This window comes from Petaurus breviceps, unplaced genomic scaffold, assembly GCF_028583685.1.
Source record: "Petaurus breviceps papuanus isolate PSGF00001 unplaced genomic scaffold, PetGlider_PUasm1.0 87895, whole genome shotgun sequence".
Classification (NCBI taxonomy): Eukaryota; Metazoa; Chordata; class Mammalia; order Diprotodontia; family Petauridae; genus Petaurus; species Petaurus breviceps.
The window spans coordinates 1-10,374 of record NW_027186878.1 but is presented as its reverse complement, the minus strand read 5'-3'; the positions used below and the strand labels follow the sequence as shown (position 1 = coordinate 10,374).

The 10,374-nt window shown below is 53.5% G+C and overlaps 1 pseudogene; it reads left to right on the top strand.

Moving 5' to 3' along the window:
• Positions 1 to 292: 292 nt before the first annotated feature.
• On the top strand, positions 293 to 10,368 carry LOC138176374 (actin-binding protein WASF3-like; annotated as a pseudogene).
• The last annotated feature ends 6 nt before the right edge of the window (positions 10,369 to 10,374 follow it).

The window sequence follows — 10,374 nt, the reverse complement described above, 5'->3', positions numbered from 1 at the left end:
CCTGTGCTGCTGCTTCTTCCCTGCTGGGCTCACAGAAGGGGCGGCCACTTGATGTTCAGGCAATGATACAGAAAGAGTCCTCTGGCTGGCAAGGGGTTTTCACCAGCACCTAGGCACCAAAGAGAATTCCGAGTAAGAGATGCAAAAGCAGGAGGGAAAACCTGGGAGCCAGTGAGTAGACTTGGGGGTGTGGGTGAGGTCTCCTGCAAGTTGGTGCAGCTTTGCCTTCCGTATTCGAGCGGCCCCCTCCTTGTAGGCCTGGGCATCTCCCCCATTCACCCATATGCCAGAGATGGCCTTCCCTGGGGGCTGGATGTCTTTGCCTGCTCATCCCCTGGTTTCTAAACAGGAGGTCATGAAGGCAGCCACTCAGGGAGGCGGCAGAGGCAAGGAGGACAAGGAGGAATCTCTGCCAGGGGCGGCCGAATTTCTAATGATGGCCAGGTCCTGCCCTGGTTGGACGGCCCTCTCCTCGATACCTGAGGGGGCCGTGGTGTGGCCTTTGGGGGGGTTGTTCATGCAGAAGACCCCCCTATGCCCCAAGTCACCATCTGGCCTGCCACTTGAGCTATTTAACGCTTGTCTTCATGGGTTCTGGCATCATCCAGGCTCTTCATTAATTAGTAACTTCTTCATTTATGACTCCATGAGGCAGCAAGGCTCAGAACCCCCTGCATCCAGTATTATATTAGTTATGATATCGTATCATACATATGGAATGCCCTGTAGCGACCTCCGCTCCCTATTCCTGGGAGCGCCAGGGTCTGGTTGTTTAGGTGCCTAAAGCCTCTCCAGGCCTGAGAGGCCCCGGGAAGCCAGCCCCTCGAACTCAGGACCTTGATAACACACAGCCACAGTGGGTTTGGGGTTCCCAAAGGCTCCTTCTGGGGCCCCGCCACCCCCCACTCCAGCCCGTTGTTCCCCAGCCCAGAGGAGGGAGGAGGATGAGAAAGGAAGCCTAAATCGCCTCAGAGACACCCTGCCTCGAGGCCGCCCAAGGAAAGGAAGCAGCTGCTCTGCCCCTTAGCGTTAAAGGGAGGCAGGCGGGGGGCAGAGGGGGTGAGGGGCAGAGAGGGGAGGAGTCGAGGGGGGAGGGGGAGGAGCAGAGAGTGTGGACAGAGGGGGATTGCAAGGGAGGGAGGGGAGGAGAGAGCGGCAGAGGTGCTGCTCTGCACCATAGGGATAGAGGGAGTCGGGGAGGGGCAGAGGGGGGAGGGGCACCCACAGCGGGGAGGGGCTGACTGGCACCTAGGGTGGGGAGGGGCAGAGGGGAAGGGCAGAGGGGCACCTATGTGCGGGTGGAAATGTCAATTGTAACAAATAAGAGAGTCATATAATAGACCATCAAGCTACTGTATTCATTATTTCATATTTTTATATATTATTATAATTAATTATTATTATTTTATATTAATTATTGATTATAATAAATCACGACCCATTCACTGCCCTGTAGAAAGCGCCTGACCCATTCCTGGGAGCCTGACGGCCTGCTTGTTTAGGCACCTGAGGAGGCCCCTCGAACACAGAACCTGGATAATAAACAGCCATAGTCGGCTCAGGGCCCCTAGAGGCTCCTTCTGGGGCCCGGCCACCCCCCCACTCCAGCCCCTTGGGCCCCGACCCAGAGGAGGGCGGAGGTGGAGGAGGATGAGAAACGCAGCCAACCAGTGCCAGGAGGCCCTCAGAGACACCCTACCTCGAGGCAGCCCAAGGATAGAAAGGAAGCAGCCGCTCTGCCCCCTAGCGTTAACGGGAGGCAGGCGCGAGCACCGGAAGTGAAAGAGAGAAGGGAGGGGCGGGGCCCAGCTGCAGCTAAGGGGGGAGTGCACAGAGAGTGCCAGAGGAGCTACTCTGTCTCCTAGGGATAGAGGGAGGCAGGGAGGGGCAGAAGGGGGAGGAGTCCAGAGGGGATGGGGAGGAGCAGAGAGAGTGGAGAGAGGGGTATTGCGAGGGAGGGAGGGGAGGAGAGAGCGCCAGAGGTGCTGCTCTGCACCATAGGGATAGAGGAAGGCAGGGAGGGGCAGAGGGGGGAGGGGCACCCACAGCGCGGAGGGGCAGAGGGGCGGGGCCGAGGGGCAGCCAAGGCGGGAGCGTAAAGACAGTGCCAGAGGAGCTTCTCTGTCTCCTAGGGATACAGGGAGGCAGGGAGGGGCAGAGGGGGGAGGGGAAAACACAGAGCGGAGGGGCAGAGGGGCGGGGCCGAGGGGCAGCCAAGGCGGGAGCGTAAAGACAGTGCCAGAGGAGCTACTCTGTCTCCTAGGGATAGAGGGAGGCAGGGAGGGGTAGAGGGGTGGGGCAGAGGGGCACCCCCTAGGGGCAATATCAATTGTATAACAAATAAGATGTCATATAATAGAGCATCAAGATACTGTATTAATTATATTATATTATTATACTTAATTATTTTATATTAATTTTATAATATTAATTATTTATTACAATAAATCACACCACATTCACTCCCCTTTAGAAACCTCTCATCCTCAATCCTGGGAGCCTGAGGGCCTGCTTGTTTAGCGTCCTGAGGCCTTGCCAGGCCTGAGAGGACTGAGGAAGCCCCTTGAACTCAGGACCTGGGTATCACACAGCCGCAGTGGCTCAGGGCTCCCAAAGGCTCCTTTTGGGGCCTTGGCCCCTCTCTGACTCCAGCCCCTTTGGCCCAGGCCCAGAGGATGGAGGAGGATGAGAAATGAGGCCTACCTGTTCCAGGAGGCCCTGAGGGACACCCTGCCTCCAGGCCACCCAAGGAGAGAAAGGAAGCATTCGGTCTGCCCCCTAGGCTTTAAAGGGAGGCAGGTGGGGGACACAGGAAGGGGAAGAGAGAGGGGCTGGGCGGGGCCTGTTGAAAAGTATCTGAGATTGAATTGTTCAACCATCGTGAAGCTTAAGGCTTTATTCCTTAGTAAAATGCCCGTCTCTCTGAGAGGAGTCATACTTGTAGATATGGGTCATTTGTATCTTGGGGAAGGATCAGAAATTCCCTCCTATTGACCCCTCTGGGCAGAAGTTTGCTCTTTTGTAAAACAAGGGGGCCCAATGAACTCGGACATCCAGTTTTCCTGGGATGGTGCAGAGTGGGATAGGTGCAGGGACTCCTAAGAGCTCACTCCTAAGAGGGGAGGATGGGCCCCCACCAACAAAACAGGCTGGGGTCGCTGGGCCACAGAGCAGTGTTTCAGGAAGAAAGGCTCCTCCAGGGAGCCTGGTCGCTGTGTTTGTGACCCCTCCTCTCTCTGGGCCTCACTTGCATGTTCTCTAAGTCCAAGAGGTTGGATTAGGTGAGCTCAAAGATCCCTTACAGCCTTCAGAATTTGAATCTGAATCCTTGGGGCTTGTGCTGCTCCTCAAGGTTCAGGGCCTCTGCCCTCTTTCTCCCAGTGGGAAGGAACCTTAGAATGGCCGACTCATCAAACCACCAGAAAGGAGCCATGACTTGTCTCAGTGCACACGGGCAGTCAAGTACTCAGATCCAAACTGAGATCTCCTAATCTCCTCTCTCTTCTTCTGCCTCGAGGTCCCAACCAGTGCCCATGGCGGATTTCTTTGTACCACCTGCCCCGCCACCCCCACCTCCAGTGATCCCTTCTGCCCAGACGGCTTTCGACAGCCCCATCTCTGCCCCACCTGCCGTTGCACCCGCTACCACTGCCACTCTGGCCCACCCTGCCTACACACCCTCCCCGCCCCCAGCCCCTACCTGTCCATATTCTGTATCTCCGCCGCAGACTGGCCCCATGGGCCCTCCTGCAGATCCTCCTCCACCCCCTCCTGGCCCCCCAATGGCCACAGCCTCCCCGGCCCACTCGGCCTCCCCGGGTGCTGGACTCTCGGAACCATAGAGACCTCAGATCCCGTTGATACCAATGAGTGATGCCAGAAGTGATCTTCTTGCTGCCATTTGCAGGGGTGAGTATGACAGAGGGAAGGACACTGGGAAATCCAGCACTAAAACACCCCAGCCTCCAAGGGGTCTGGTAACCTAGTAGAGTACAGAAAGGGAGACTTCCGAGCTAATGAGTTGTTTGATAATATGACCACTTTGTGTCATCTCCATGAACCACAATTTCGTCCATGTGGGCACCACCTTCATGGACATCGTACTTGATGGTCTTCAAGAGGTGATGTGGCCAAAAAATTCATCTCCCTGTGGCTGACGTGGTGATGGGCCTCTGATCCTGCCAGCCTCTGGTGGTGCTCTCACTAACCCTTTCGAACCTGGAAACAATTTTCAAGGATCCATGGTGGGGAGGGGACATCAGAGAAGACTCTAGTGGAGTGTGGGTAATGAAAATAGCATTTGAAGGGTTACATAGCATTTGACTTACAAGTACTCAGAGGTCAGTGGTACAGTGTAAAGAGTAGTCATGAGAGAGTTGCGTTCAAACCTGTCTCTGATACTTAGTAGTTATATAACTACTTAACTCTCTGAGACTCAGTTTTCTCATCTGTAAAATGGGGATAACACTGAATATGAGCAGCATGGCACTTAACTCACAGGATTCTTGTGAGGATCACATCATATATATATATATGTGCTCTCCCAATATTAACGTAAGGTACTATATAACTGCCCATTTTTGTTATTGTTGTTGCCTGCTTGGATGTAAATGTAAGTTGTTTCACAGTAATACTGATAGACTTGTCATCTCAACAGTGTGGCAGGCCACTTCCATTGATGCTGGTGACAATCCCCCCATATTTCCTGGGGCCTTCGTGTTTGCTCTCTGGCTGCTAGCCAAGGCTGTACTCTCACCCAGATTGGAGCTTGGTCGAATCTGCCCAGGCAGAGCCTTCCAGAATCCATAGTACCTCAACAGCATGCTGAGGTATCACAGGAGAACCTCAGGGCATGTAAAAGAGCAAACATTTAGGTGGGAGATCTTGCTGTTGAGCCCCAAGCCAATGACCTCAGGCGAGTCACTGGATTTTTGTGAGCCTCAGTTTCCCCATTTTCAGATGAGGGGGGTTGGACCGGGTAGCTTTCAAGGTCCAGTTCAGCCATGCTATTCTGAGCTACGAAGCTCCCCAGCACCTCGGAGAGCTAGTGGGCAGACCCTGAGCCCTTGATTCCTTCCTGGAGTCTCTGAGAATCTAGTGGCCATCAGCTGTTGGGAACTACAGTATTCAGGGGAGGTGGGGATGGGCTAGATGTGACTTACAAAAGATGTCAAGCACTGGCCTTTGCTGTTTCCTGCAGGCATCCAGCTGCGGAAGGTGCAGGAGCAGTGGGAACAGGAGGCCAAGAAGGAGCCTGTGGGCAATGATGTGGCCACCATTCTCTCCCGGCGCATCGCAGTGGAGTACAGCGAGTCAGATGATGACTCTGAGCTGGATGAGAACGAGTGGTCAGACTAAGGGGATGCCAGGCCGAGGCGGGCCAGGCTGGGCTGCTGAGTGTTCTAGTGCAGCACCCCCCCTTCCCTCCCCCCTAGCCTGACCTGCCCCCATTCTGAGCTCCCGTGTGACAGTCTCCCTCCCAACAAAGGTTCCCTTCCTACCCCTCTGCCCCTAACTGCCACCTCTACCCTTCCCCAGGCTTCTGCTCTGGGCAGGAGCAATGGGTAGCCAACAGGGTGGCTGGCCTGTATACTCCAATAGGAGGCTAGGCAGCAGTGTGGGGCACGGTGGGGGGAGGAGAGGTTTTGAAAAACAGAATTTCATCTCTTTGGGCTGATTTAGATATGGTCCTATGTATGGGCCCAGAAATTCATTAGATGGCTGCTTAAGGTTTCCTTCAGTACATGGCTTTTCGGAGAAGGGGGCAGCCCAGCTTGGCGTGTTTGAGCTAATGGGAGAAGGCATTTTCTTGCCCTGGCACCCCATTTTCAGCTCTCCCCACAGTCCTGTGGAAAAGCTTCTTGTCCACTGAGGCCTGTTGGGCCGGGCTGTTTATGGAAACAGCTTCTGCCTGGGACTGCAGGGCACTTCTCCAGAGAGTATCCAGACTGGTTGCCATGCAAAGAGGCAGCATGTAGGACATTGTCCTCGTGTTCTGAGCCCTCAGTGGTTGCCAGGGTCCTTTCTGTCCCCAGGCAGGCGATAAGCAGCCATCAGAGCGTGTGCGCTTTGATCCTGCCCAAGGTGGCCGCGGGGTGGGAAGGACGGCAGAGTGGAGGCTGCGGGCATTCTTGATACTGTTTATATATGGGCACGGGTCGTCAACCTGCCAGGATAGGAAGAGCACTAGACTTGGAAGCGACAGGACTTGTGTTCAAATTCCTATTCTGACACTTCCTAAGTGGGCAGCCTACTCAAAGTTCCTTAGCTTCTTTGGGCTTCAGTTTTAGCATCTGCAAAATGAGGGGTTTAGACAGGACGATCTGGTCATAAGGTCACTTCTAAGTCAAGGCCTAGGCTTCTGTGGATGGATTCTTAGTGGGTCATTCTTTGGGGGGGGGGTGGGGGGGAGGGAGAATTGAGTAATTAGATCTGTGGTTTCATCTGTGTAGGGAACTCCCAATGTGTAAATTCTGTCCCCTGATACAGAGTGGCACCTCATCTGTAGCTTTCAGTTTGAGAGAGTGGCCTTAACTCGCACATACAGCCTGGTACAAGGTCAGTTCTCTAGCCATGAAACCATGCTGTCTTGTTCATAACAAAGGTTTGATCCCAAATTGGCATCCCCCCATCCCCAGCGTGCTCCAGGGGCAGCAAAGGCCAGATGGAAGAATGCAAAGTATAATTGGGAAAACAGTCACGACAGAAGCTTATGTCACCAAGGGTACCTGCTGCCTGGGCTTCTCTGAGGCCCAGGCTCTTGGGAGACAAAAGTGGTTGAGATTTCCTCCTCTGGAAAAGGGCCATTTGCTCAGGACAGCCCCACCATACATCATGGCTCCTGATTGAGGGCTTTGAGGCATCATTTTGCCTTGGTGAGCCTTGGTTCCAGAGCAGAAAGGGGGAATAATAGCGGCTATGGGGCCTGCTTCCCACATAATGTTCTTGTAGGGCTCAGATGAGAGACGAAATCGTAATTTGTTGGATATTATGATCATTGTTAGCGATAAAGGCAGCTCACATTTCTCTAGGGCATTATGGTCCCATACTCATAGCTTCATTTGAGCCCTCCACAAGCAGCCCAGTGAAGTAGGTAATAGAAGCTTCCCCTTTTTACAGATGAGGAAACTGAGGCATGGGAAAGTCAAATGACTTGCAAGAGTTCCCATAGTTTCTAAATGGCAGAATCTAAATGAAGTTCGGCCCCCAATTGCACTGGTCCCAACTGACCTTTACTAGAGTCCCTTCTACCCTTTCTTCTCAGCGGGAGCTGAAGGAGACATAGTGTCTGAATCTTTCCGAAGCTTGGTTGTGAGTGGCAGACAAGAAATGGTCTGGCCATCCCAGGCTGTGACAGTGGCTATGGGCTGGCTTTAACAGTCCTTGCCCCTCTATGTGGTAACACTAAGATGTTTTTTAAAGACCCACCCAGGAAATAACCAATAGTGACAATAGTTCTGCCAACCAATTTACCAACCAAGCAGCCAATGCTCAGGCAGGTGAGACCTTGGGAAAGATGGTGGCCTTCAGTGGGACTGGGGAGTGTATGTTGACAGCCACCTTAGGGCTGGCTCCTACCCGTCTCTGTGGCCCAGTACAGCCAGAGAACAGAGGCCCCAGGAAGGAGGGCAACTGGGAGCCCCACCCTTCTCAGGCCTGGCCACTTTGCTTCCAGTCAGCAGACATCTATTAAGCACAGCTATGTACCACATTCTGCTCTCAGCCCTGAGGAGACAGGTAGAAAAGTGAGGCAGTCCTTGCCCACAAGGAGTTTCAGTTCCATTAGGGCAGGGATATAACATACAGAGATAAGTGAATACAAAGTAATTAGGGAGCAAAGAGAGAGCAGTAGCAAGTTGGGGGACAAGAAAGACTTCGTGTAGGAGGCAGCAGTTGAGCTGAGCTTAGTTCCAAGGAAGCTAAGGGTTCTAAAGAGTTGGAGGTAAGGAGGGAGGGTGTTCCAGGTATGAAAGGAGCAGAAAGAGGAACACGGAGGTCAGTCTGGCCACTCAGGCCGTGTTCTGGGATCAACATTTTTGGAAGGCCATTGGTTATTGATTGGTCAGCTGGAGCTGTCCTGAGGAGAGCCCGAGGAGGGCAGAGGAACCAAGGCTAGTGAGCCTGGAGAAGAGAAGGCTCCTTCTGTCTTCCGAGTCCTGTCTTCGCGTATTTGAAGGCCAAAAGGAGGAACAGTAGGGGGAAGTGACAAAGACACAGAGGGAAATTGGCTAGCTGCTGTTGCCACCTGGAAGTAGAACGGGAATACTGTCCTCAGGAAGATGTGCCTTCCTTGTTACTAGAGGCGAGGCTGAAAGGCTTTCTGCTTGGGTGTGGGTTGGAGGAAGATGTGTCATGGGCTAGATGGGGAGGGTGCTGTATCTAGCTGTCCTTTGTCCCTGCCCCCCCCACACACACACACACACTTTCCCAGAGCTACCTGGAAAGTGCTCAGGGGAGCCCAGTGTTTGTCAGCTTCTCCCTCTGGCCATAGAGGACTAAGATGGGGCTAGGGCACTCTCAGTGGCCCTTTAGGTGCAGGCTCATGGCATGTGGGGCTGGAAGGGCCTTAGCGATCACTTATTCTAACCTCAGAGAGAGGCGGTAACTTGCCCAAGGTGCCACGTGGAAGCTGAGCCAGGGTGAAGAGAGGTCTCCTTGCTCCCAAGTGGACACTGCCTTCAGCACATGTCTGCCTTAAGAGAGGGAGTCGGCCAGCTCCTTGTTGTGCAGGAAATTCTCTAGCACTCCCCACCTTTGGGCAGTACATGGGCCTAGTCATATCATGGCAGCTGAGTGGCCCTGTGCCCAGGTGGGAGCATGAGATGTTTCCTCTTCCCTAGCCTTCTGTGACCCCCAAAGGGTCAGACTGGTGGATTGGGCTTTTCCGTAACTAATAGACCAAGATCATTTGAACTCAACCAGGCTATGTTTTGCAGAGTACTCTCGTTTCTGCTCATAAAAGTTGTGGAGTCTTCAGAGTGGGAGGGGGCAGAAGGCCCACCCACCCACTAAGCCACAATCCCCTTGCCAACACCCCCACAGGGGTTGCCAATCTCTGCCCTCCAGTGACAGGGAACTCTATAAGAAAGGTTCCACTTTGGGACAACTCTAATTGTTAGGAAACTTTTCCTTCTGTGGAGTGGTGGGGGTGGGGAGCAGGGAAATGACAGTATCTGCAAGACCTGGGCTCAGATTCCACTTCTAACACTTCCTAGCTATGGGACCCTCTGGAGCTTCAGTTACCTCCACTGTGAAATGAGGGACTTAGACTTCATGGTCTCCAAGGCCCTTCCAGCAGGAAATCTCTGCTCCTGTAATCTCCCCTAATTGTCTCCTAGCCTGGTTTGGAGTTTGGGACCTTAGCAAGCAGAGTAACTTCTCTCCTCCTGTTTCCTCACTTATCATTTGATGTTCCGACTGGCAGGAACTGTCAGGCCACTGCTACCCCTGCTAACTCTGAGAGGCTGGGAGAGTGCCCTTCTCCCCCTCCTGGAACCTTCCCCCATCTTTATCTCCTCCCATCATCCCGCGAGCAGGTGCTGTGGCTCCTAAGCCTCCAGATACAGTTCTCTCAGAACATGTCCCAAACCTGCTCTGCTTCGTGCAGACAAGTCTGTCTGCTGGCTGGTCCTGCTACTGCTTGGACTTAATAAGCGGACCATGTAGCCGTTCCCCAAGCTGGGGTGTTCGGGCTCCTGGGTGCTCAAGATCAAAAGAGACAACAGAGATGTCCTTTAGAGCAGGAATGACTCCAGGCAGGCAACAGTGGCCTGGCCAGCCCCTGAGGACATGGGAGCCCAAACTATCTCGGGCTTCAGTGGAGGTAGCTGCCCAGCCCCAATGGCCCCCAATGCCTGATGGCTCCGAAGGGCAGTAGAGGGGCTACAGTTGACCCTCTCACAGCCTGCGGGCCCTCGGCCCAGGATCACTTGGGAACTTCAAATGAACACCTTGGCCAGAAGAAACAGATTTAGCTGTTTACCTCTGGGCAGCTAAAAGAGCCAGGATCCCAGCCTGCCCCACTCTTTTCCTTTTCCCAGACACCCCCAAACAATCTATTTTTGATAAGCTACTTCCTCATCACTTTTAGAAATGAACGTTTAGACAAGAAAAGTTGGTTGTACAGAGCGTGGGTAAAGAGACTCAACTAGGTTGCCAGTTCCTCCTCCTTCCCCCATGGATGGCCTGACTGAAATGGGCACCCAGCAGACTCCAAGGTGTACCCAAATCAGAGGCGATGATGGTCTGCAGTGTCCCTGTTCCTCTCTCCGCTCCCCATCACTCCCCATCCCCTTCCCTATTTTCTTGTCTGCCTCTGGGCCCAGCAGAATCATGGAATGTCAGAGCTAGAAGAGACCTTCGAACAGAAAATGA